Below are 24,388 nucleotides of genomic sequence, written 5' to 3' on the forward strand. Positions count from 1 at the left end.
GAACCCCACTTCACAGATGAGAAAACTGAAACCCAAAGACTTAAGTGACTTACCCAAAGGGACAGAACCAGTGAGTAACACAGGGAGTGCGCACCCCTGGTTCTCTCTCCCGACACCAGGTCCTTCTCATCTTGCTTCAGATGTGGCTACACGTTACTCATTCCCCACCCCACCCCCCAGTCCAATCCTTCAGAGGCGTGCTGGGCCTGCGAGGGTGGAACGTCTCCTTTGCAAGTGCCCTCTACCTATGACATTTGTCTCTCACTTCTCTGTGCTGGGGTCCCTGTGAGTACCCCCCTGGTCAGACTGTGTGCCCCAGACTTGTTTTGCTTCCCCCGAATGCCAGGAACCCAGGACGGTGGAGAAGGGTTTTGGTAGCTTTGTTCTGAGGCTGGGAAGCCTGAGGACCGCTCCCTGCTGATACTGTGGGCTTGCCCTGCCTGGGCCCACCCTCCACTGCCTTCCACTAGTTTGCAAAGCAGCCAAGTGGAAAAGGAGGAGCGAGGATAAGAGTGGCCCTTTGTCCCCTGAGGAGGCGGTGATCTGAGCCGCAGGGGACTCTCCTTGCCCGAGGAGACAGAACCTCCTGGGGAAGGCCGGCCTTTTTCTTGTCACCATGCCTTGCATTTCCCAGGCTTCTGGTCCCTTCCTCTTCGTCTGCCTTGCATTCTGCGCCTGTGGGCCCCAGTGTGAGGCTGAGGAGCCTTACTCTCCTCAGTAGCTCTCCTATAGCTTTTGAGGGTCGGGAAGTGTCCCCTTTGCTGGGAAGGGGAAGGAAAGGCCTTTAGCAGTTACAGCTGGAGAGGTCGTGCTCTAGTGAGGCCTCGGGAATTTTCTGGACGCTTGAGAGCTACTAGACAAAAAAAAAAATAGTGGTTCCCTAATGGCTGTCCTCTCTCCTCCTCCCTGTCCTTTTACCAGGGCAGCCACTGGAGCGTCCCCAGAGGGGCCTTTCGTAGGCTCTTCTCCCCGGGGCAGACAACAGGGGAGGCCCTCTTTAGTGAGAGGTCCACCTGCCACCGGGCCCTTTTGCTCCGGTGGCCTCCGCGGGCACACACAGTAGCCCGGAGGCTCTAGGCCTGCTTGGCGGGAGCCGGACCTCAGTCATCCGAGGGTTAATCTGGGAAACTGAGGCTTGCTGGCCCGACGGACTCCAGAGGCACCAGCCCTCTGTCCGGTCCATCCGCTGATGTCGGAGCCCCAGCTCCAGCACTGTCCTCGCAGTCACACGCTCTTAGTCTGCCCCTCTGGGAGGAGGAGCGAATATATAATTTTCAAGGAGCCACGGTGTAACTGCCTATGAATCCATAATAGCCTAAAGTTCAGAAGTGTAAGCCTCGCGTGGCTGTGTCGGCCCAGCCTGAGTGTCCCTCCGAGGAGCAGAGCCTCCGGGCCGGCTTTCAAGGCCATGATGGCTCTAAGCACAGTGACGGCCATCATTTGTGGAGTCCCGACTCTGCGCTAGACGCAGGGCAATGGACTTCACAGACATTACTGAGTGCAACAAGGGCGCAGTTCTTATTCTCCTTTTAAAGGCAAAAAGCACTGTGAGCAGGCCAGCCGTAGCGGGTAGGGAACAGAGACAGGATTTGAACCCATGACTATCTGATCCCAGAATCCTGACCACGAACCACGACCCTCTGCACTAGCCTTTTCCCTTAATTATGTTCAATGTACCCCCCGCTTTTTTATGTATTTAACATGCTCAGTTAATTTTATTGTTTCATTTTGCAAGTAGCGAACCACGTTAATACAAAAAGCAAGAAAATAAGAAAAAGCTCCCTAAATTCTACTTCCTTTATTGATTTGCAAGCAGTTCACCGTTTCCATCTATTTGCCGCCCGGCCTATCCACACAATGTTTGATCACAGCGTAGGGTTTGCATACTGCTTGGGGATAAATGGTGTGCTAGAACATTAAACAGGACTCAGAGTTCATGCATGAATACATAAGAAAAAGAGGGAAGTGGGGTCAGGATGACTCAGGAATCTTTCAGCCTAAAAGGAATAATCGAATGAAAGGATGGTTTGTTTCCCCTAAGAGTTAGGAGACTCGGATTCTAATCCAAGTGAAAATTGCTCCCTATTTAACACAGCCTGTGTTTCAGCAAGCTGGGATGGGCTCCTAGCTTGCTGGCTGTCCGAGGTGTGCAACCCATGGTAGACCAGAGTTTAATACCCAAATGGCATTTATTTCTGGGCCTCAGTTTGACCATCTATGAAATATGGAATTGAACGAAATAACCCCAGGGCCCCTCTTATTTTGGGAGTTTTGCAATTATTAAAAATATTGATGGTGATGGTCTTTCCAGATAGTCTTTAGTCCTTGTTCTGACTTCAACAATGCATCTGGCCCTATAAAATTTCCCTGGAGTGACAGCCCCTCCACCTTGACTCCGTTAGCTCCTACCAGTTTTTCTGGGGGTCTCCCATGAAGGGTAATAGTGGTTCCCTGGGAAGAGGTCCTTAGGAAGATAGTTGGACCCACCCCAAGTCTGAGGCACTAGGAATCATTTGGCCTTGCAAATTCAAGCCAAGTTGGGGGCAGAGGGATTCACTGAAGCTTCAGCACTCATCCTAGTTCAGGCGCAAAGGCAATGGCAAACATCAAGCACGCAAATCTTGCTCTGAGCTTTGGGGTGCGCGCGTGTGCACCCGCGCCCATATAAATTCATTGTATTGGATATGCGCAGATTTAACTAGAAAAATATATTAGTTTTCTTTTCAAAATTAAATTTCTTCTGGCATTCACAGGCACTGAAATCAGAGGGGACAAAATGTTTTGTTCAATTTGAAAATGTTTTTCAAATACAGAGCAGTTTGACTCTAGAGGTTGGGAAATGACGTTCCGAAGGTTTTCCCAAAAACACTAACTTGGAAATTAGCAAGCTGTGAGCAGCAGTAAGCTGGCTTCCTTTTACACTGACGCTGCTATATAAATAAAGCCTCAATGAATGAAATAAGAGAGCTGATTTCTTTTATGAGGCCATAATAGAAGGTTCAGGCAAAGAAGAAAAATAATCTCTGCATTTAACACTAAACGCTACAATTCCACCGCGCACCTGGATCGGGGCTGCGGGAGGTAAGGGAGCCGGTCCCAGCCTGACCATGCCCCCACGAGGGCTTCTTAAATAGGGGCGCGTGAACTAGATCAAGGTTGAGCAATTTCCAGTGTTCGTCTACATAATTGGGAAAAACATTTGGCTAGACAGAGTGGACACGGGGTGGGGGTATAGATTGAAAGTCTCCATTTTTCTTTAGCCAACAAAAATCACATGACTGTTTCATTAGAACTCATTTAAAAAAAAAAAAAAATAGGGACTCAATTCACTTGGGTGAGCATTCCCAACAAGCTAAATGTCCTCTGAGGCTTTTGCTTACTGGATTCAGAAATTTAAACCTAAATTTGTACTGTAGAAAGCTTTTAGAATGTGTAAGACTGGATTTTATGCTTAAAAAAATGCCAATCTACGAAGAATGTTTGACTATTTTCCCTGGGGGCAATTAAAAGGGTATGTATTAACACTTAATGAATTAAATAATTAAAACTGTCAAGAGCCTGAGTTTCAGAAAACCAGGTGCTTGTCTGTAAAAACCTCTCCGTTACCTACAAGGGTGTTGAAGGTGTATTAATCTGTTATCTAGCTCTCTTATGGATATTTTGTGTAATTTTATACATTGATGAATATAGTGTAAGGAAAATCTATAAAAGAATATAAACATACCTAGAGCCTTTTTAGGGTGTCACCTTTAAGATTAAAACCTAAAGAGACTTTCATGAGATGGATCCCGGTTCAGAAAATATCCTTGGAAAACAGAACAGCAGCTTTTGTGATTGAGATTACCCTACAAAAGCCAAGGTGAATGGACAAACACCCAAATCAAAACCCCATGATGAATACTCTGTTGCAGTCCCCTGGCCATTTTTCACCCCTTGCAACCTGAAACGCTGAGATTATGTGCATTTAAACACTAGACATTGAGACAAGCGGGAAGACAAGCATGAAGGCGTCTCCTAAAACATCAGACTCTTGGGTTCTTGCAGAGACACCAGCCTTAAGTCTCCACCTGTAGTTTTTTGTTTGGGGATCTTGTAACCATAAACTTAATGCAATAGTCATTGCTACCAACACTTTTGTCCTCAACTGCGTCCAGGTGGACCCCTGCTGAGCGGGGTGGCGGTGGGGGGGGGGGAGGTGAGTAAAAGCAGATTAAAATGTGCTTATCTCTTAAGATGATGAGATGGTGCTGGAGTGTAATTGATCTCGTGTGGGCTCTTCGCAGCTACTCTGAAAACCGAGGGACACAAGCAAAGGCTGTGGAAATAGAAACTGTAGCATTCCTGTATCTAAAATATGATGTCAGAAGCACGTTGGTAGGTTCCACACATGAAATAGAATTTCCATGTGAGTCAGTCATTATTTCTAAAAAGAATATTAAAAAAAAAAAGCCTGTAACTCCACAGATGGCACAGCACTTCCAAATATATTCCTTCCCCCCCCCATATTCTTATCTCAATCTAACATCATTTTGGTAAGATACTTAATACCTACATTTACATATGATAAAATGGAGGGTGTGATATTGATAATCCTGCTCAATCTACTGCCTTTCTACATCCTCCTGCTGTGTCCAGCCTAGAATAAAGGGTGTCTTTGGAGGAAATGAAGTCTTTGGAATGGGCCCAGTGGGTTAGCCTGTAGGTGGTAGAGGGAATGTGGATGGGCAGAGGCACCCCTCAGGAAAGTTCAAAGAAAGTCATATAATGAGTCACTATCACATATATTGGGTAAAGAAGAGCAGGATTTAGAGACATCTAAGCATTCAGTAAAGACTGGGTCTTTTTTTTTTTTCTTCTAAAGGAAAGTTTGCACCTTTTCACTCAGTGACCCAAGTCCTAGTTTTGCCTTGTGTCAGCTTCTTGGAAAGCTCCTGGCAGTTTTCTTCAGTTTGTCCTTAGTCTAGATGATCGTTTGAGGGCCTTGGGTGATGTCAGAGCTGACCTTAAAGTACTTTCACCAAAGTCCGTTTTAAACCTACACTTTCTCCTACAAATCAAAACCCGTTTAGATAAAGTTCTCAATATCTTCTTCCCTTTCTTTTGTTTTTAAGCCAAGAGCATGTCTGTTGAATTTTACCTGAAACCCTGACGATAATCCTTCCCCCCCTTTTGTGTTCCAGGAAATGACTCACTTCAAGGACCCACCCTTCCCCATTTGACTTCAACACTCTGCAGATTTCCCCCTTGTTTACCTGTGACAAGGCCAGACTCAACCCTCCAATTCCCATTCTTTGTCTTGTCAATGATTTGAACCCTGTCTCCCTTGACCAGTCTAGACAATACCTGACTTGACCAAACTTGAAACTTCTTTCCCTGCCCACGTCCCTGAACTTTGACCCACCTTTGCCCCAAACAGCACACAGCCCTTCCTGAAGGGCCCTCCTGAGAATAAACTGAGCTTAGGCTCCTCGTGCTCTGATCTACTGTCCTGTCCATCTCCCTACACCTGGGGAACATCTTCAGTCCTCCTGGTGAAGGAAAGCCCATCTCTGCCTAATCTTGGAATGCTCCCAGATCTCCCGATGAGAGGGGTTGCCCGTTTGCCATAGTCCCTTCCCCTTCTTGTAAGAATCCTTTACAATAAAGCGTCTCCTTACCTAAATCCAGATTTGGGGTTTTTTGTTTGTTCAAAAGAGACAATGAAGAAGCACAGAGGATTCCACACTAGAGTACCTCTGTGTGGCGGCACTACGGTCCTCTTCCAAGTATCATTTTGTGGCAAATTTTATTCTATTGTTATTTTTTTTTTTTTAAGATTTTATTTGACAGAAAGAGACAGCGAGAGAGGGAACACAAGCAGGGGGAGTGGGAGAGGGAGAAGCGGGCTCTCCGCTGAGCAGGGAGCCGGAAGCGGGGCTCGATTCCACGACCCCGGGATCATGACCTGAGCCAAAGGCAGACGCTTAACGACTGAGCCACCCAGGCGCCCCTTGTGGCCAATTTTAGTTTGTGTTTGCTGCCCTTATGCAACATACAGTGTTTTGTATTGAGGAATAACTTTCAGGAAGGCATTTGAATTTTTCCTCTAACCAAGGCAAACATATAAATAACAAAATGAGGAGAGGGGGTCATCTTGTTCAGGCTGGTATTTAGCCTCACTTGGGAATAGATGTGGAAGACAGAGATGTAAAGATTGCTACTCGGACACAAAATGGGTTCCTAACTTTATTTTTATAGTGTCCAATCACAAGCATTAGATATGATTGATTAGATTATAACAGAGGTGGTTGTCCCTTGAATAACATGGGTTTGAGCTGTGCGGGGCCACTTATTCGTGGATTTTTTGTGATAAATACAGCCTAGCACTGTAAAGGCGAATGTATTTTCTCTTCCTATGATTTTCCTAATAACTTTCGTTTTCTCTAACTCACTTATTTTAAGGATACAGTACATAATACATATACAAAAGTTGTTTTGTATTACCTGTTTGTGTTATCGGTAAGGCTTGTAATCAACAACGAGCTATTAGTAATTACACTTGAGGGGCTCCTGGCTGGCTCAGTTGGTAGAGCATGTGACTCTAGAGATCCTCAGGGTTGTGAATTTGAGCCCTATGTGTGGTGTCGAGTTTACTTTAAAAAAAAAATTTTTTTTTTGAAGTTACACGCGGATTTTCCACTGTACCTCTACCCCCTATGCTGTTTCAAGGACAAACTGTACATTCAAATGTAACTACAAAAGCATCTTCCACAACCAAACATTACATTATTTCTGTATGTTCTCCCCCTTTATTTTAGGGCTGGCTTTCCCAGCCTTCATGAGAACCATTGGGAACCTGCTCTCTAGTACCCCCTTCTCAGCGGAGTGCAGATAAGTCTATTAACTTGGGGTGCAGATAAGTCTATTAACTTGTTTTATTACTGTTTCCAATTGAATAAATAGTTCTCAAAGAACATGGATTTTAAAAGAGTGCTGTATCATTTTCAAATTATATAAGGAAAAACTAATTCTATTAGGACATGTAGGCTGTTGATTATATCAACTGTGTGTTCTACTTGATATACTGGTTAACTCAGGGACCTTGATATCATGAGAGGTATGATCAGATCTGTAGTAATCAATCCTACAATTTTTTGTTCACCTTAGTAGTTGAGCCTGTAAGTTACATAGTGTCAAAGAAGGTATTACATAGCATTTTATGTAAGATTCTCAACTATGTCCTAGGGTACTAGCAACAAGCTACAATCCCAAGTTATTTATCGATATAAGTGACTTGTTGACTTTATTTTTTCATGAGCTTTGTAGATCCAAAAAGTAGGACTTTTAAATCAAAACATTTGAACGATCTCCCTTCACACGGGGAGCAGTGAAACAGAAAAGCTACAAAACAAACACGAGCCGCCCTAAAACATTTCATGTCCACTCGGTCCTCACTGCTCAGATTGCTCCATCTTGTGAAGCGGTGAGCAGAGCCGTTCTCTGGGGAGCCAGGGATGGTCCACTTACTCATTTAGTGGAGATTTTTATTCTATACTGTGTCCTTGTAATTTTATATTTCCCACATTTCTGGAAACATTCCCTCGGTGAAAGCCTGCATCATCTTTATTTAGCACTACGGCATTAACTTTCTAATGAATTTCCTATCAGCTATTCAAATGCACGCCCCCCCCCACACTCACACACGGCATGCAGCGTGACCTCTCTCCTGCAAATCTGACCAGACACTTTAAAGCATGTTAATGTCCAAGCACCTTAAAACTATCTATAAGGCCTTACACGACTAGATTCTTGCCTAAATCTCTACCTTTAGCTCTTCTTCCTATCCATTCTCTGGAATCACAGAACTCCTGATGATGATCCACACTCCCATTTCAACGGTATGCATTTTAGGCATGCCATGCTCTGCTTTATTCTTCCTTCCCAGAACTGCCCCTGCCTCATGATGTCCCCTGCTCCTGTCTGCTGCAAGACCCAGCACCGGCATCATCTTCAGAAAAGCCACCCCGGATCTTGAATCTGCATTCCCTACTCGATGGCTCCTTATTGTCCCCTGCAGCTCCCACATAGTAGCAATTCAAATAATTGGGTAAAATAAATGCAGGCTGTTTCTACAAAGATGATTTAAGATCTGTCCCCCTATAGGGGACAGACCGACAACGAAGTAACGAACAGTTCAGGGTGCTAAAGATACATTAGAAAAATCTACAAAGTCCTGAGGTGGCACCCTAGAGATCTTTTTAAGATGGAAAGTCAGAACCCACATTTGGCCGAGATTCCATCAAGGTGTTTTCAGTATGAAAGTAAAAATTCCATTTTTTTTCTGAGCCGATAAATAGTCGAATCAGAAACCAGATTTTTTTTGCTTTTTAAAAAGAGCGTCCAACCTTCTTTCTTACCCTGATATTGAAGGGCAACAACTCAAATTTTAGTCACTCATTCATTCCTTTAGCCAACATCTGACAACACTACCCTAAGTGCTGGGAACAAGATAGATGCCATCCTGCACTCCTGGGATTTCCGTGCGGACAAAACAGACAGTAATAAGGAAATTGATACAGTAAAGCTGGTCTGATTATTGTTTGGGCCACAACCAGGGTGAGAGCAGAGACTTACTTGAAAGAAGTTGATCAAGAAAGAGCACTTTGTGCTGTTTCGTTTAACTTAAGGCTTGAAGGATGAGGGGGAGCCAGCCAGGTGGGGGAGCTGGGGGAGAGATTTCCAGGCTCAGACAGGTGGAAAGAGCAGGGTTCCCCAGTTGCCCAGGGCACCACTCCAGACTCTGGGCGGGGCATCCGCTCAGGGTGAGGATGGGACAGATAAAATAAAAATACGTAGTCTAAACGGAGGCAAGGTAAAATTCTATGAAGAAACATAAAAAGGTGTGGGGAGAGGTAGCCTTGTTAGGGAAGGTGGTCAGGGAAGGCCCTTCTGAGACGGTGGCATTTGGGCACAGGGCTGACTTGACATATGGTTTACTTATAGCTCACGTGTAAATTGTTTGTGGCAAATCTAGAATGTTTCACTTATCATCAGTCTTTCTATATTCATGATGTCTGTACTCATTTGGAAACCGGTGTTCCCAAGAAGTCTGAACGGCCCTGGCAAGCAAGACTCTAAGAAGCAGCTAGAAAATAGGTAGATTTTTTAAAAGTGTGAAGCCACCTTGCAGTTGGTCTTTTCTGTCTTCGAAACGAAACTTGGGCTGTGATTCAAATCTGTAGGATGTTTCGAGGAACTTTGCACAAAGGCTGGCTTTGCCCACCACCGTGTGGACCATGGCCTTCCAGCAGCGGGGCAAGTGAGGGAAAAAAGTTCAGAGAGAAGAACATGGATGCGCCTCTTGGCCCAGAAAGCAGACACCAGCGTGTCTCTGCTGGTCATGCCTCTCCCATTACAAAGGGTCACAGGGAGGTTATAGCCCCGGTTACAGCCCCATTTGGGGGTTGCTGACTGTGGGATCCCCAGACCCTCCTAACAGAGTTAATCACTCACTGGCCAACCGGAAAAGCAATGGTGCCCTGCTCCCTACCCCCTCCACCATGCCTGTGCTCCTCCAGACTCCCCCCTTTGCCTCCTGCAGAGAGCAGGCGTCAGGCAGCGGACCCTCTGGGATTCCTGTCCCTTCCTGCTCAAAGATCCGGCTTTTCCGGGAGAGTCATCTAGCTCCAGGGGAGGAGAGCCAATTCTCTGCCTGGGAGAGACCTTGTAATGAAGCCATCCTGCCAGATATGCAGAGGAAACAGCAAAGACAGGGCATGGGGGGGGGGCGGGGGGAAGAAACAGTTTTTTGGAGGAAAGACATTCTTGCAGCCAAAATGAAAAGGAAACTTGATTTTCAGAGATGACGGGCTCAAGAATATTTCCACGTCTACCACCCCTTGTCAAATGCAGTGGCATCTCAGTTTTTAGGGGGTGGTGAGTTGTGTTTTTGTGGTTGGTGTCATTATGTTTACACCAAGCAAGCCCTTCTGTAGAGCTTACTAGAACCAGAGGTCTCTTGGCAGAGAGCCTGAAGGATCAGGATGCTGGTGGCCAAGATGAGAATTTTAAATATTCTCACATAATAATTCAAAATAATTCATAATAATTAAAAAATCCTTTCAGAGGAGGTCTGAACCGTTTTGTTGGCAGAAAGGTGTCACCTGCAGATGGAATTAAACCAGTCTGTCTAGCTGACTGGTTTCGTGCCTGAGGTATGAGAGCCTCCACCTGGATGTCAGGGCTCAGGTACTCTCTCCTTTCTAGAAAAGACTGTCCAGGTTCTGATGTTTTCGGGAGTAGGGTTAAGTCTTAGACCAGGGCCCATTGCTTTTACAAGTGGGATGGGAAGTTGCTGTTCCCAGGGGTGGTGATGGTAGGGAAGGGGAGCAGCAGAGTCATAACTGTGTGGTCCTAACTTTCATAGTTATTCAAAATAATGAGAGTTGTTCAAAAATGAGTATGAAATTGGCTTTGCCCAGTGCTGATAGCACAGCCTGTGATGTCAGCCTGAGAGTGGAAATAGATGTCACGTAAAAAAAATAGAAGAGCCCATTTGGCCATTCCCCCTGATTCTTTGAGTAGATACATATCCAGGGCACCCTCACCCCAAAGTGACATCATCTGCATTGTCATAAGTGGATTTTCTTCCTTACATTCTATGATTACGGCTTCCCTAATTTTGTTAGCTTGCATATTGAATTTTTATTCTTATGCATTTCCTCAGCTCTCCATTTCCTACCCAGGCTTTTAGCTGGTAATTTCGTTTGCTCAGGGACTGCAGCACGAGAAAGCACCTCATGGAGAATGCGTGCCTGCCCTATGAATGTGAAGTTGTTTGAGCATGAGGAAATGTAGCTGGCACTATCAGCCTTTAGAGACGGAGAGCGCCCAGACCTAATGGTCTGGGGACTGTCATCCACTAACTGTCTTATCACAGTTAGCTCAATGCTAAATTTCTTGCCAAGGAAGAGAAAGGGGAAGATTTGGACATGTGAAGAGAACAAATCTGGGCAAGCAGAAGGCCCCTGACCCTTGAACTTCCTCCAAGAAGGACCGTTAGCACACTGCTTTCCAGATTAAAGATGGTTGTAATCGGGTTACAGCAGGAGTTACAAGAGCCCGCGCCATTAACCATGTATCTTTCTGTGCAGCGTGGTTCACTGGTCCTGTGAAAGGCAAGCCACCAAGATGCGGTTGACTGGGATTCAGAACTTGAATGGATGAGGCTGCATGGCTTGACTCCGTGGAGTCTTTAATCCTTCCAGAAATAGATCTTTTTTTTTTTTTTTTAATTTCTCTTGAGTGACCACCATTCAGAGCTTTTCTGAGTTGTGTAAGAAGGTAGGCTGTCAGACCCACTGAGGCAACCTCTAACTCCAAATGTTCTTAACGCTCAAGAGCCTACCTTTACAGGAAGCCAACTTGAAATGACCCAACCCTGACTGACTATGTGAGGAGAGCCTGTGATGGCCTGAAAAATTAGGGGTCCAGTATCAGACCTTTAGCCTAAAATTAGGCTCAGGGTCTGTCAAGTGAACATGATGGCCACCCCAAACTCCCCACGTCTAGAGACTTCCTCCTCCACAGATGCTGCCATAGAACATAGACATTTTCTCTTGTCTCCAAGTAATTCAAGCCTAGACTCTCTCTGAGGCTAGAGATATTTCAAGATCTACCGAGCCTGAGTCCCATTTAAATAGTATCTATGTTTTTTCCAATTGATTTTTTTTCTTCAGAAAATTCTGACACATTACAGAAATGCAAATGCTTTAGTCTACACAGCTGTTTTTGCTTTATGAAATGTTTGGGTTTGGGTGGAGTTGAAAGGGGACATGTAAGAACATTTGTTTTTATGACCAGCAGTTTTTAAGACAGATGCTTTATGGTGAAGCACAAGTTACTGGGTGCCCCTAGCATGGCCTGAGCTTGAAGAAGGGTCTGGGCAGACGTTCCTTGTGTCACTCTAAGTTTTCCCATTTGCTAGGCCCACTTCTAGAACACAACTGATAGAATTGTGGGAACATTTGTGAAAGACGAACGAAACGGAGAAATTGGCCGAGGTGAAGTGAGAGAATTGCTCAATTAAATTTTAAAAAAATCACCGGGAATTTGGGTACGTACATGAAAATGTCTTGGGAAAATTTAGAAATCAACAATTGGTAATTTAAATTTAACCTACTGTCTCCTCTTCTTATTATATCTCTGGAGAAAAATAAGAGAGTGACTTGCCAGGGTCCTTTGAAGGTAGAAAACAGTGCTTTCCTGACTTCTTGCCAGAGCATATCCCGTATTTGCTTTATCACATGCACCATCTATAGGCTGCTGTTAGCAATGTTGATTTGTAACGTCCCAATGGCTCCCAAGCTGATGTATATATAAGCAAGTGGGGATTTAGGGAAAGCCTGCAGCAGCTTATTATTAATGCACTATGCTGAAAAGCTCTAGCTTGCTGTTGATAAACACAAGAGCTCTGGGGGAAGATGATAGCTCATTTTGGAAGCTAATTTTAGAAATGGTATCTCTACTGAGGCCAAGCCAGTGAGGTTCCCATTCAGCTCGGGGATGACCTTGCACACAGCCTTGATTGGCCTAGGGATTCAAGAATATTGATCATGAACATTATACCACAGCTTGCCAGAGGGGCCATTATGATCCTCATCCATGATCATCATGGAACAATTATGATCCATGAGCAGTGATGGCATGGACCATGGTCTTAGTTTCTTCCACATTGCCAAGGTCATCATGGATAACCTTGGCCCCCAGGAGGGCCAAGCACTCAGTCTGTAGATGGCATTGCTGACAATCTTGAAGCAGTTATCATCGTCGCAGTTGTCTCCCTTTCTGAGCATTGTGACATCAGCGCAGGGGTTCAGGATGATGATGCTTTGTCTTCACCTTTCAAGTGAGCACAGCCTGTGTAAGATGGTGAAGACAGCAGTGGGCTCTGTGAGGTATTCAGCACACCACCCCATTTGATGTTGGTGGGATCTTGCTTCTGGAAAATGGGGATGGAATTCCCATTCACTGTCAGCTTTCCATTCTCAGCCTTGACGGTTCCTTGAACTTGCTAAGGGTAGAATCACTTATTAACATGTTCGTGTTATCAAGGTCAAGGAAAGGAATTACTAATGACCACAATGGCCACTTTGGAAGCAGGCTGGTGACAAGGCACCTGGTGACAAGACACCTGATACAAATCCCCTTAATCCAACTTTTACCATCATGACAAGGATGTGACCAGCACCGCATAACAAGGTGAAGTTTCAGGAGCACCTGGATGGCTCAGTAGGTTGAGAGGCTGACTCTTTTTTTTTTTTTTTTTTAAGATTTCATTTATTTATTTGACAGAGAGAGACACAGCGAGAGAGGGAACACAAGCAGGGGGAGTGGAGAGGGAGAAGCGGGCTTCCCACTGAGCAGAGAGCCCGATGTGGGGCTCAATTCCAGGACCCTGTGATCATGACCTGAGCCGAAGGCAGACGCTTAACGACTGAGCCACCCAGGCACCCCAAGAGAGGCTGACTCTTGATTTGGCTCGGCTCAGGATCTCAGGGTCCTGGGATTGAGCCCTGCGTCGGGGTCCGTGCTCGGGGGCAGTGAGGGGAGTCTGCTTGAGGATTTCTCTCCCTCTCCCTCTGCCCCTACTCCTGCTCATGCTGGCTCACTCTCTCTCTAAAATAGATAAATAAATCTTAAAAAAAAAAAAAAAGGTGAGGCTTCTATTGAATGGGGAGGAACTGAGAGTTGCATGAGTTTTAAACATGAAAAAGGAAGTCACGCATTTTAGGCCAAGGACAGGTAGCAAGGTTGAGTAGCATGGACAGTGTGTTGTTCAAATCTGCTTGGTTCCTGAGTTCTAGATGGCAAGTGACATGAGGTTTGATAGCAAGAAATTTATCCAAATGTTTACCTAAATCTCTTTAGCTTCAGATTTCAGGAAATAAGAATTTGGATAGCAAGGGACACATGCATATTTACTGCCTGCTTGCTTGCTTGCAGGCATTCAGGACCTAGGCTTGTTGCAGGGGCCAGGGCGCCTGGGTGGCTCAGTCGGTTCAGTGTCCGATCTTGATTTTGGCTCAGGTCATGATCTCAGGGTCATGGGATTGAGCCCTGCATCTGGCTCCATACTCAGTTGGGGAGTTTGCTTGTCTCTCTCCTTCTGCTCCTTCCCCTTCTTGCACACGCCCTCTCTCTCCTTCTCTAAATAAATAAAATCTTAAAAAAAAAAAAAAAGCATAGCCTAACCTAGAGGTATTCATATGAAAATGAGTGGTGATCAATAACCACATAATTATGTAACTGTGATTCCCAGAGTGCCTAGTATGTGAGGTGAGTTTTTATTTTTTAAATGTACATCTGGGTTCTACTTATGTTGTAAAATATAACCAAAAATCAGGTCATGATTTCACAGATATTGTACTAGAAAAGAGTAAGCCAGTCTGAAGACCAATATTATCTAATAACATGAGTCGTCCATGGATGAGGCAGAATCTAGAAGGTGGTTTGTGACTGACTGTAGTTTGAAAAATACTAATGAGAGCTGGGCCTGGAGGGGACCCCAAACCCAACTGGGTAGGAGGGCCACAGAAAGTGTCCCACCAGAGGTCCAGACACATTCCAGTTAAAACTATGCTGACTCAATCTTTGAAAATACTAAAAAGCTACTCATTTAGGCTATCCTTGCCCCGTAAAGACAAGGGATGATGCTTGGCTACTTGGTGAGGCTGATTGGCGAAGAATTCATTTAGGCTCTTGGCTCAAATTGCTTGGGGTGATTTTCCTGAATTTGTTGGGTTTCTAACCTGTGGGAAAGTCCTGTTGCAGGTTTTACTGTTTTTGATGCAGGCAAGAGCACAAAGAGTCGGGTTAGTCGTCAGTCAGCCAAGACCGAAGGTGGAGTTTCCTTCCAGCTTAAATTCTGAGACTTTCTTCCTTATGTTTTGCTGTAGCCTAGGCTGGCTGGCTGGGTTACGCACACAGATTTTTAGTGCATGCTTGGAGATGCAAGTAGTTTGTGGTTTTAATCAGATGAGAAAATTGAACATGGTGAGTGACTAACATCTATTGCATTTTTGCTTTCAGGGGTCTATAAAAATAAAGGTTTTGATCTTTCAATATTACTTTGCAGTTTATTTTTCTGTGGTCAGCAGGACTGACATTGAAAATACTTAAAAATGTGAGAGAGGAGTCTCATAAAAGGGAATTTTCCTTGCAATGGTTACATTGTTATCTGAAGTGAATTTTTATTTGTATGAAAAACTCAAATAGTACACAATGTACCCACCCCAGACCTCAGTTCTACCCCCACAAGTGATTCTGCCATCCACAATTTCCCACGTACCTACATGCATTTATATGTAAATATATTTTTTTAAAAATACAAATGGGATCAACATATACTCTTGCAGCCTCTGGCTTTTTTTCATTTAACCATATATTTCACAATGCTTTTTGAACTGTTGCATAATTTATTTAACCAGTGGCCTGTCATAGGTATTTAGAGTTGTTTCCAGGTTTTTGTGATTGGTTGGTTGAAGGAGGGTGGGCTTATGCATGATTTTAGCTTTTGTATGTGCTCTATAATTATTAGGACTGAAGACACCCATTCCCTCAATGGGCACCATTTTGGATGTGACATCTATCCAGTAGTGAGTAAAAGATACTGTGGTCCCAGCCTTCTGCTGGATGATTCATTGGTGGAATGGTACAGATAAGAATTTGGAAATTTTCTCATCAGCGGTGACATCTTAATCTCTTAGTCGCGAGGGCAGTCAAGTGACCTCTATCGAGTGCTACATGCATGTAATGGGTTAGGATCACAGCATTTGGGCTCCTTAAGGAAAGATATCTGTTTGAATATATCAATCATCAGATGCTAGATGGTGGAATATGGTGAAAAGACCATAGGATTTGGAATCAGAAAACAAAATTCAAGTCCAGCTCCACTACTCTGATTGTGTTATCTTTAGTGAGACATTCATCTTCTCAGTTTCCTCATCTGTAAAATAGGAATGATATGAACATTAAAATAAGTAAGTTCTATGAAAACGCACTGGAAAAAAATCACTGCACAAATATTAGGTTATTATTGAACCCAACTCCTCCTTAATAATGAAAAGGAGGCTCCGTTGGTTGTTAAGTAACTTTCCTAAAGGTGTCCATATATCTATGACTTAATTATTAATCTTTGTACCTTTAGTATGTCTTCAAAAAGTCCAGAAGCAGATCTGAGCCTGAAAAAAATGGAGCATTAGAAAGAACAAGCAAATGTTGTAACTTAATTATTTTATTTTTCCCACCTGTCATTTGTGCTTTAGTTGTTATATCTCCATTTCCACAGGACCTTGAATATGTAAAGACCAGTTTTCTGTCAGTCTTCTGTGATTTATGGTGTTTGCTCTGTAATTTCTTTGTTTTGGTGCTTCAGGCATGGAATGAAATCTTATTAGTTTGAAATTACAGTTGCTTCTCTCAGTGACTCATCAACCCCCTCCCCCGCACGCACGCACGCGCGCGCACACACACAAACACATGGCACACTGGAAATGAGCTCAGAATTTTAAAAAAGTAAATAAAATAAAATCACGCCACAAGTATGAGAAGACATTCACCAACTGAAAACAACTTCTCTCACTGGCTGGTAGACTGTGGCTTCTAGAATGTTCCGAAATAACCATAACAAAGAGCTGCTTTTAATTCACTCCCTGCCGACAAACAAGCTGCCACAGAGCCTTCCCCCCCCCCTCCGCCGCACCCCACCCTCCCACACCCCCCAACCCCCATGTCTTCCAGGGAGAAGAGAGGACAGTATGCAGGGTAAACAAGAACACAGTCCAGTGCGGCCAGTCTCTTATAAAAGTGTTGATCTGAAAAGCCTCTGCAGCTAAAAATTGCTTTAAAATGAGTCCCCTACTCCTGGTTTGGAATAGGTGGGTTTTCAGCAGCTTTCTCTGTGGCCTGGGCCATCACTCTCCCTGGCTGCCCTGCAGAACCAGGTTAGGGCACAGTTGGGCGGGGCTCCTGAAGCAGAGAATATTAGTAATCCCCTAGCGGCTTCTCTGGAATCAATACTGGAAGGTGTTGTCAGTAACACTTTGCAGCAAAGCACACAAAGAAGAGGTGTTTCGAGGACCCATTTTGATGTCTAGTTTCTCTCTCTTTTCAATTTGTGATGAAATTCACATACCATGATATTCACCTTTTTAAGGAATGTAATTCAATGGTTTTTAGTGTATTCATGAAGTTGGGCAACCCTTACCCCGATCTACCTTCAGAACAGTTTCATGTCCCCCAAAAGAAGCCTCCTATCCCCATTCCCGTCCCCACCAGCCCCAGACAACCACTGATCTACTTTCTGTCTCTACGGATTTGCCTAAGCTGAACATTTCCCGTACATGGAATGATACTATATTTGTCCTTTTCTCCTCTGGCTGCTTTCACTTAGTATACTGTTTTCAGGGTTCGTCCATATTGTAGCCTTTGTACTTCATTGCTTTTTATGGACACATAATATCCCATTGTAAGGATATACTGCATTGTGTTGCTCCATTCATCAGCTGATGGATGTTTAGGTTGTTTAAACTTCGAGGCTATTGTGAAGGATGATGCTAAGACCATTCATGCGCAAGTTTCTGTGAGGACATAGGTTTTCAGTTCTCATGCGTGCGTACCTAAAAGTGGAATGATTGGGTGTCTGATCTTTCTTTATCCAAATTATCAGATCAGTAACCTGAGAAGCAGAGGAATGAGCTTAATTTGGTTGGACTAAGAAACAAGATGGGTATGTACGGGCAGGGAAGCTATGGTCTTGGGATTACATGTTAGTGTTCTCTAGTCTCCAACAGTTAAAGAATGATATAACTAAATTCCTGACTTCTTAAAAATAAATCCATGGATAGGCTAGTTATAAGTCCCAGTGACTCACGATATGACACTGAGGGACACACTTTTGTTGCCGTGATTCCCTCGTGGCAGAGGGAGCAGAAGGAAGGAAGATGTCAAAGTTTATCACAGTGTGTGTGTGTGGATGGAGGGTGGTGAGCGGATGTAATTTGAAATTATGTGCCTGTATCACACAGAGGATTTAGCTCTTATTGTAACAACAGTGGAGTCTTTACACCGTGGGGGTGGGGATGCTTTGGGGGGGGAGGACAAATGGGGTACAGCTGGTAATCTGATTGTATAAAAAAGAATGAGTAACTGCCTTTCTAGTAATAACGTTCTTGCAAGGATCCGCTATTTTCGAAACTATCTAGGTTTTATTTACACTAGTGTGAAAAGTAAAGTCTTGTTAATCTGAGATGCGTTAGACACTGTGGAGCTGTCAGTGGGATTGTAATAACTAGAAAGAGCAACCACATGAAGAAAAGATGCACTGCTTTCTCTGACTGCCTCGGATAAACCCAGACATGAAGAACAGACCCCAAGTTGGAAGTCCTTCCATGCCAGTAAGACATGTTCTGTGTTGACAGAATTGGTTTCCTAGAAAAAGCCTTTTGTCTGCTTGGGATCAACAGTAGACTCTCCAGAAAACTGGATTTTTCCCCCCACCCATACATTTCCTTTATCTTGTAATCAGGGCAGAAGTTAAAAAAAAAAAAAAAATAGACTAATTCCTCATCACCAAATGCCACAGGGCCCCAGCACCGGGCAGGGGACCCAGACAGCTTGCTAAGGCGTTAATGATCTGTAATTGCTTCCTGCCTTGCCGCCTCTCATGGATTTTTCCTTCACATGTAGGCCTTTGGGGCCTCAGCCCAAAGGAACGTGATGGATGATGAAACTTAATTTGGTCCCTTTAGGTAGGAGGGCCCTTCAACAATACCGAGCGAGGCCTTCCACTTAGGGCAAGCCATGTCAAGTTAATCATTATACTCTTGAACTGCAAATCAAATGGAGAAATAGTTCTCTTCTGCCACAGTACTCTTTTTTTTTTTTTTAAGATTTATTTATTTTAGAGAACACACGATCGGGGCCGGGGGGGGGGGGGTGCGGAGGGGCAGATGGGGAGGGAGAGGGAGAAAGAATCCTTGAGCAGACTCCCCACTGGCCAGGGAGGACCTCGGGGCTCGATCCCAGGTACCTGAGATCATGACCTGAGCCAAAATCAAGAGTGAGCCACCCAACCGACTAAGCCACCCAGGCACCCCTGCCATAGTACTCTTTTTAATAGACTTGATTTTTTAGAGCAGTTTTAGGCTCATTGCAAAATTGAACAAAAAGTATAGAGAGTTCCCATACACTCCTTGCCCTCAGCCATGCACAGCCTTCCCCATTATGAACATCCCACACCAGAGTGGTACATTGGTTACAATTGATGAGCCTACACTGACACGTGATAATCACCCAAAGTCCATCGTTTACAGTTTACTCTTGGTGTTGAACATTCTCTGGGTTTGGACAAATGTATAATGACCTGTATCCACCATTACAGTATCATATAGAGTAGTTTTACTGCCCTAAAAATTCTCTGTGCTCCACCTATTCATCTTTCCTCCCCTCCAATATCTGCCAACCCCTGATCTTTTTACTTCTCCACAGTTTTGCCTTTTCCAGAATATCATATAGATGGAATCCTATAGTATGTCGCCTTTTCAGATTTTTTTTTTTCACTTAGTGTGGACTTAAGGTCCTCCCATGTTCTTCTCAGGGCTTGAAAACGCGTTTCTTCTGGCGCTGAATAATATTCCTTTGTCTGGATGTACCACAGTTTGTTTATCCTTTCACCTACTGCAGCACATCTTAGTTGCATCTAAGTTTTGGCACTTATGAATAAAGCTGCTGGGAACACCCATGTACAGGGTTTCATGTGGACATAAGTTTTCAGTTCCATTTGGGTTAAATACCAAGGAGCATGATTGCTGAATCTTACTGTAAGAGAATGTTTAGTTTTGTCAGAAGCCACCGAACTGTCCTCCAAAGTGGCCGTACCATTTTACGTTCCCACCAGCGAAGAATGAGCATTCCTGTTACTCCCCCCTCACCAGCACTTAGCATTGTCAGTGTTTTAGATTTTGACCATTCTGACAGATGTGTAATGATATCTCCCTGATTTATTTTGTAATTCCCTAATGACATTGATGCTTAATTCTGCAGTAATGTTTTTAATATATTAGACTTTTTGATTCTGTCAGACCCAGCACAGTTGTTTTTTTTTTTTTAAGCAGGACAATGCTGTTTTATTGAAGCAAATAAAATGCAAAGAAGCTAAGCATACTTTCTGCTAATGTTTCGATTCATAGGCTCCATGAGAACAAAGACCTCGTCTACCTTGTTCTTCATGGTGATCCCCAATCCAGCACAGTGCCTGTCATTCACACACTATTTGCTGAATATAGTGGATTAAATGGCAGTCTTCAAAAAGATACGTCTACATCCAATTATATGGGATCTTTTTTAGAAAAAGAATATCTTTTTTAGAAAAAGAATAATGGGAGGGGTAATTTGGTTAAGGATCTTGAGATGAGGAGATTACCTTGGATATGTGAGTGGGCCTTCAATCCAATGGCAAGTGCCCTTATAAGAAAAAGGCAGAGGGAGAGTTGAGATGGACAGAAAAGCAGGAGACAGAAGGATGGGGGAGAGGCAGTGTGATCACAGGGGCAGAGACTGGAGGAATGTGGCCACCAGAAACTAGAAGAGGCAAAGAAAGGACTCTGCCCAAGAACCCCTGGGAGTGTGGCCCTGTTGGCACCTTGATTACAGACACCTGGCCTCCAAGGCCTAGCCAACCACTAATCTATTTTCTGTCTCTCTGGATCTGCCGATTCTGGACATTTCGTATAAATGGAATCATGCAATATGTGGTCTTTTGTGTCTGTCTTCCTAAACTTAGCATAGTATCACCTCCTTTTATATTCTAAATGTATTGTAGTGCCCCTGTTGCTTTCCTTAAATGAGATTCATAGAAAATATGACCTACTTACATAATTTCTAAAAATCTGCCTTGTAATAAGAAGGTGGCTTTTAAAATAAGCAAATTCTGGGGCCTGTCCACGTAGGGTAGTAGCATCCTTGAACCTATACACAGTGTCCCTGTGCGTCAACTACAGTGGCGTGGACGTGGGCATGTGACATTAGAGTCCCAAACACAACAAGCAGCATTTCCATCGGTGACCCAGTTTCTCCAAACGGTGAGCCATTCTAGATACAGTTCCAAACAAACCGAACTTCAGTCTTCCCTCTGTTTACTTGGTGTTTACGTTCTCAGAACCTTCGGTGCATGTTCAAACCTTGCAAAAAATATTTGGTGTTGACTTGTATCACAGACTTAGGCTCTCCGTTCAGAGGATTACAGAGAGGTGTTCACCTACAAGAATGTCTGGTAGAGCCCTCCAGAGTCATGTCAGAGACAAAAAACAATGTTCGAGAATGGCACCATCTTGTGTGTGAGTGGCACACCACACCCCTGGCCTCCTGCCCTCTTCATGCCGGCAGGGCCTACCATCATCGAGCTAACCAAGAGTGTCTCCTGGGAAACCATATGTCCCTTATGAGGACCAGTGGTTTAGCTCTTCTGAACTTAAACATTTCCAAATACACGATCACCTCTGGGTTCCTAGTCCATCAATATCTGTGGATTTTTTTCTCTCTTACTTAAATAATTTCTACTTGCCATTCTTCCAACACTTATAAACCTATCCAACATTCTTCCAGCTTAAAAAAAAATTTTTTTTAATCTGTCTGCTGCCCCACTTTTGCTGACCTTGATCCTACTTTTCTCTCTCACCTGGATTTTGTAATATTCTCTTACCTGGTCTCCTTCCCTCTAGTCTTGATGTCTTTGCCCCCACTCTGCCCAGGACACCGGAGGACAGATCAGGTCTGGCTACACCTCTTCCCCGAACCTCCAATGGACTGAAGACCTAGATGCCCTTCTACACAGTGTCTCATGGCCAGGCCCACCCCCCCCCCCCCCACACCTCCTCATCCTTGAGAGAACTTTGGAAACGTTGACATGTTGAAACCTAGTGCTCAATGGAATGGTATTAGGAGGTGGAGGCTTTGGGAGGTGCTTTGGTCACGAGGGTGGAGCCCTCATGAATAGGATTAGTGCCCCTTGTAAAAAGGATCCCAGAGAGCTCCCTCACTCCTTCTGCCAGGTGACGACCGAGCAGGAAGATGGCTGTCTGTGAACCAGGAAGCAGGTCCCCACCAGACCCCAAATCTGCTGGTGCCTTGATCTTGGACTTTCCATCCTCCAGAATGTAAGAAGTAGATTCCCATTGTTTATAAGCCACCAGTCTATGTTTGGTTGTTATGGCAACCCAAGCTAAGACAGCCACTTTTTGTGATGTGATCGACATACAGTAAATTGCATGTCTTTAACAGCTTTATTGGGGTATAATGCACATACCATACAATTCACCCATTGAAAATGTCCAATTCCACAATTCTTAGTGTGTTCACAAACTTTACACATATTTAAAACGTACGAGTTGGAATATTTTGGCATATGTACATATCCCTGAAATCATCACAGTTGTTAAGATAGATATCCATCACCCCTAAAAACATCCTCATGCCCATTTGTGATTTCTTCCTCACCCCACCCCTTTCCCGGCAACCATCCGTCTGCTTTCTGTCCTATAAAGTTAAGCCACTTTCAAGAATTTTATAAGTATGTACTTCTTTTTTCTTTGTTTTTTGTTCTGGCTTCTTCATTCTGTCTCTGCACATGTACATATCCAGAGAATTCGTTGGATAATTCTTTTCAAAGCATATTTGAAACAGATCTTCTGTTTATGCGACAGTTTTCTCCACTCACGGACTTGAAACCTAACCCAGGGCTCGACACATCATTGCTTTGTTGTAGTGAAAGCAAAGGCAGAGACTCCCCAACCCACGAGTGGTACTCCTTTCTTAGGACTTGAAAAATATAACCCTATTTTTTTTTTTAAGAGAGCTGTCATTACGGTAACTGTTACTTGAAATCTATTGATCAGATACAATGTGATGCTGTGGTGATATTGTTGAAAGAAAATGAACAATTGTCCATATTCTTAAGAACATCCTTCAAACACAGAAGGCAGAATAGAAATGAAGTCAGAGGGATTTGTCAACTTCAAGGAAATTTAAAAATTTGTCTGAAGGCCTCCCTGGCTGTCTTCACCTAATGATATTAAGGGTCCCTGTCTGAGGATTTCAAGAATTTCTGAACAAACTAGAGTTATTACACGAGCCGTGTTTTATTTTTGCTGGTGAGTGGGGAAGGGACAGTGTTGAGAAATCCATCTCAAGAAGCTTCTGCGACATTCCTGGTAGTCAGTGATGGCTGTGAGCTTTCCAACTGCACACATAATTGTCAGTCTGATGTGGTTTTTACAGGTTCACAGGAGGGAGGCAGAAACATGAAAGAGTGAGTTGGTTTCCAGGACAGTAGTTCCTGGTAATAAGGGGATGGTAAAGAGGTTGAATTTCAAAGTCCGATTAGAAATCACAGCTATGGAATTCAGTGATTGTCACTGAAAAGCCTGTGGATTTGGCCTGCTGTGCACAGACAGTGGCTCTTGGTTTTTTAACCCAGAGCAAAATGGCAGCGGAGCAGAAAACATAAGCAGCGCCTTCTGGGGGATGTGCGTACGCTAGAATAATGCTCCGAAATAAACAAGTTAAAAGAAAGCACCAGAATGTGGAAACCCTAAAGCACTCTGGCTGACTAATGAACGTTATTTTGAAATAGTCCTTCCTCATGGGTTTTGTTCCAAAGCAAGGTAACTCCATCCATCACGAGCTAAAGAAAGCCCTAGTAAAATCAATTAGGGTTAGGTTTATGATTAAAACCCATGACAAAGGGACCCAGGCGAGAACATAGTGTCAAACAGGGCTCCTCGGATTCTCATGTGCACACGAACCATCTGGGAGTCTTGTGACAATGGGGTTCTAACTCCGTCTGTCCAGGAGGCTGGGGCCTGAGATTCTGCCTTTGAAACCAGTGCCCAGGTGGTGTGCACGCCGCCCACCCTCAGACCACACTTCAAGCTGCAAATGCAGACTTGGGGGAATGGGTTGCTCTTCTCTCTTTATCACCGATCCTGAAATCATCCTGTAAAGTTCCCTGACAAAATGAGTCTGTGGTTAATAGTCCTGGTTCATCTCTGAAGGATACAGAAGCCAAATTCTGATTTCTATCTTGTGTTCTAAAAAAAGGGGGGGGGGGCAGTTTTTTCGCTCATGTCATCATGAAACATCATGAAAATCATTTGAAAAAACTGTAGATTGAGTTGTCTTTATTTTAGGGTTGAAAATATTCATGCCATTTATTTTACTGATGCTCCTGATGACTGAAAGAAATTAAATTTTATCCAGTATGTTACCTACATGCATCAGGAATAACAGTGGCATTCAAAACTTTTTTAAGCAGAACTTCAGAACAGTTGCTTTTCTGGTTAAAACTTGAAAA

The 24,388-nt window shown here is 43.9% G+C and overlaps 1 protein-coding gene across 9 annotated transcripts in view; it reads left to right on the plus strand.

The window, feature by feature from the left end:
- SGPP2 (sphingosine-1-phosphate phosphatase 2) overlaps positions 1–24,388 on the plus strand; it is a 175,326-nt gene that overhangs the window by 122,032 nt on the left and 28,906 nt on the right. The window contains exon 1 of one of the 9 annotated variants that reach the window (XM_027590579.1): positions 12,797–12,935. The exons of 7 other annotated variants lie outside the window; for them this stretch is intronic. The gene's annotated coding sequence lies outside the window, so the exon portion shown is untranslated. Of the gene's footprint in view, positions 1–12,796; positions 12,936–12,983; positions 13,240–24,388 lie in introns of those variants that run through there. One more of the 9 variants, XM_027590580.1, reaches the window with a different exon arrangement.

The sequence above is a fragment of the Zalophus californianus genome, chromosome 3 (assembly GCF_009762305.2).
Source record: "Zalophus californianus isolate mZalCal1 chromosome 3, mZalCal1.pri.v2, whole genome shotgun sequence".
Taxonomy (NCBI): domain Eukaryota; kingdom Metazoa; phylum Chordata; class Mammalia; order Carnivora; family Otariidae; genus Zalophus; species Zalophus californianus.